We start from the raw sequence: 3,547 nt of genomic DNA, 5'->3' as shown, positions 1-3,547 counted from the left end.
CACCTAGAGTGCCAAGCTCAGGTGACTTGGGAGGCTGAGCCACTGGGCCTTACAGGACACCTACTACACAAGGCCACTCTATAAATTCCAGGAGACAGAGCAGCCCTACCTAACACATAGAAACAAACACAGGGAAGCAGTCAAAATGCAAAGACAAAGAAACATGTCACAAATGAAAGAACAGAAGAAATCTCCAGAAAAAGAACTAAATGAGATGGAAGCAAGCAAACTACTGAATCTAGATTTCAAAACAGTGGTTATAAGGTTGCTCAAGGATCTTAATGAGAGCTTCAAGGAACTTAGTGAGACTTTCAAGTGAGAATTTCAAAGACATGAAAAAAGACCAATCAGAAATTAAGCATCTACTAACTGAAATAAATCATAATTTATAGGGATTCAACAGTAGAGTAGAGGATTCCAAGAATCAAATCAATTTGGAATATGAGGAAGCAAAAAAACACCCAATCAGAAAAGCAAAAAGAAAACAAAAATATGAAGATAGTGTAAGGAGCCACTGGGATAACTTCAAGTGTACCAACATTCTTATTATGGGGGTGCCACAAGAAGAAGAGAGAGAGTAAGATATTGAAAACCTACTTAAAGAAATAATGACAGAAAACTTCCCCTACTTGGTGAAAGAATTAGATTTACAAGTCCACAAAGCACAGAGACTCCCAAATAAGAGGAACTCAAAGAGGCCCACACCAAGACATCACAATTAATATGCCAAAGGTTAAAGACAAAGAGAGAATGTTAAAAGCAACAAGAGAAAGGAAGAAGAAGAAGAAGAAGAAGAAGAAGAAGAAGAAGAAGAAGAAGAAGAAGAAGAATGGGAGGAGGAGGAGGAGGAGGAAGAAAAAGGAGAAGGAGAAGAAGAAGAAGGGGAGGGGGAGGAGGGGGAAAAACAAATCAAAATAACAAAAAATATGAACAATAAAATGGCAATAAATACATGTCTATCAACAATTGAATCTAAAAATCAAAATATATGAACAAGGAATCTAATGAACAAAATAAACTTATGAATAAAATAGAACTAGAGGCATGGAAACATGAAACAGACTGACAAATCTCAGAGGGAAGGGGAAGAGGAGGGGTTGGGAAGAGATTAACCAAAGAAGTTATATGCATATATGCATTACCAATGGACACAGAAATAGGGTGGTGAAAGTTTGGGGTGGGATAGAACCAGGTGAATGGGGACAATGCGGGGGGGGGGGGGAAGAGAGGTGACATCTGTAATACTCTCAACAATAAAGATTTTTTAAAAATAAAATATTATTACAAAAAAATTTTTACTTGAATCTAAATAACATGTGGATAAATAGGATATTTTCAAAATAGTGAGGGGCCTCCAATCATTAATATTTCTGTAGAAGTAATAACTGTGTCATGTTTAAGTAAGATGGTAGAGGTATGCCTAGTTCCTGTATCAAATATGAATTCTGCCTAGGGGAACAGGGTTATCTCAGTTTGTATTCTTCCAGACCCTGAGACATGCAAGTAATTTATTTGTGAATAGTTGATGAGTGAGAAAATGAGGAAGTGGGACAGGAAATGGAATGTAACCAATAAAGAGTGATTTATGAAACAAATGACAACTGTGGACAACCAAACTTAATCTTTTTTAGAAATACCATGAGCCAGTGTAGAGCATGACTTTCAAATTTATATCAACTAAAGGGCAAACAGTTGGTAGTCTTTATTCACCAACTCCCCTCAGTCATTGGTTGATAAATGGTAGAGGAAGATTCTATGAATGGCGTTCATTTCCTAGTTCTCATAGTATGCCTTAACTGAGGGTAGAATATCTCTGACTAACAGTAAAAGCACTCAGATGCAGTTGTACAGTAAGAATAGAGAAGATGTGGGCAGGCACCAACAGTATCTGTGACAGGCACTCTATAGGAATCAATGAACAATGGGATCTGTGATCACAAACACTAGCTATTATAGTGGGTCAGAGTATCCCTCAAGCAACCCATTCTCAAAAAACTAAAGGTGTAGTCTGTTCACAAATAACCAAAAGAAATGATAAAATTTGTTTTTGTGGGATTAGAAAACTGAAAAACAGGGTCTCAAAGTGAGCCATAGCATACAATTTGTACTCCATAACACTTAATATAGGACCTCTTAACTGGAAGAGAGTCTCTAATATTGACCAAAATTTCCCTAAAAGAGAGTTGAATATTATTTATTTTGTAGTCCTTAAACTCTAAATAAATACTTATAATACAGTTCCCAATCACATTATTATCATCTAGTGTTTATGGTGTCTTATACACATATACAAGGCAGCCAGCCACACAATATTGTGAACAGTGTCCCTCAGTTTAGCAGGGCGTTCAGCCTGCATGGCCGTTCACAATCTCTCGGCATGCACTTTCTCTCAGCAGTACTCATGTATCCCATTATTTTCCTATCAATAGTTGATAAATGTTGTCCCCCTGTTTTTATACTTTCAGTCCAACAGATGGGAAGTCAGATGTTACTGTACTTACCATTCCTTGTTAATAATCTAGTCTCTTTGTCTGGAGGCCGGCAGATCTCTTTACTCCTGGAGTCTGGGATGCTTTGCCAGGAGCATATCCTCCTTGTGATGAGTATCCTGTAAGTGACCCCCATTGTTTCTAGGAAATGACTTGACGAGCTCTAGTTTAGACTGAGTGAGCCTGACTTGCCCATTCTAGAATCACAAGCTTAGAAGTGGTAGGTGCTCTATAGGTCCCTTCCAGTTGTAGACACTCTCCAAAATACCTTAAAAGATAAAGGGTACAATCTTTGAAATTTTCAGAGGAGTTTTAATATTGTATGGCTTCACAGCTCTTGTGTTTTGAAATAAGAGTGTCCTTCACAATCGAATCCATTCTTCTCTGCCTGATTGAAGAGAGCAGGGGGCCTGGAAGAAACATGGAGGGCATTTGGATCTCCGTCAGTACCAAAGATACTTCTGTTTAGTCCCTCATATTATATGACAAGGACCATTTTCACCTCGAACTGATTTGATTAAAAGAAGATTTGAATTTGGTTGGTTTCAGTGTGTACAGGGCAGTGCTGTGCTTCAGTCCTCAGCCTTGCATTCGCCTACTTTGAATACCTGTTATGTCCATATGTTGGCACCAGAATGTTACTAACAATTGGACCTGGGTTCAGCAACCTCGGTTCTTGAGTTCTGGCTGAGAAAAAATTCAGAGCTAAGATTCAAATACAAGCAAAATTTTATTTAGACAATCAGAGAGGTAGAAGAAGTGAGCCAAGAAGAAATGGGCTCAGGAAACAAGTTACAAAGGCAAAATAAGAGCCCTTGGAACTTAGGAGAGAGAGGCAAGGAAAATGTGCCTGGGTGAATGGGATGGGCATGCTCCTTAGAGAGAGCCACACTGGGTCTTCAGTCTTGATGGTATTTATCTGGAGGGCTCAGGGGAGGATCCCAAATACAATATTCATCACCTTTCCATGTATGTCCTTTCACGGTCATGGTCCCTACAATTGATCAGCATCAGAGCAGGGAGTCATTAATCAATGCCGCTGGTCCTGATGTCAGCCA

This window comes from Myotis nattereri (genome assembly GCF_964212035.1).
Source record: "Myotis nattereri genome assembly, chromosome: 3".
NCBI lineage: Eukaryota > Metazoa > Chordata > Mammalia > Chiroptera > Vespertilionidae > Myotis > Myotis nattereri.
Note: the sequence above shows the minus strand (reverse complement) of the source record.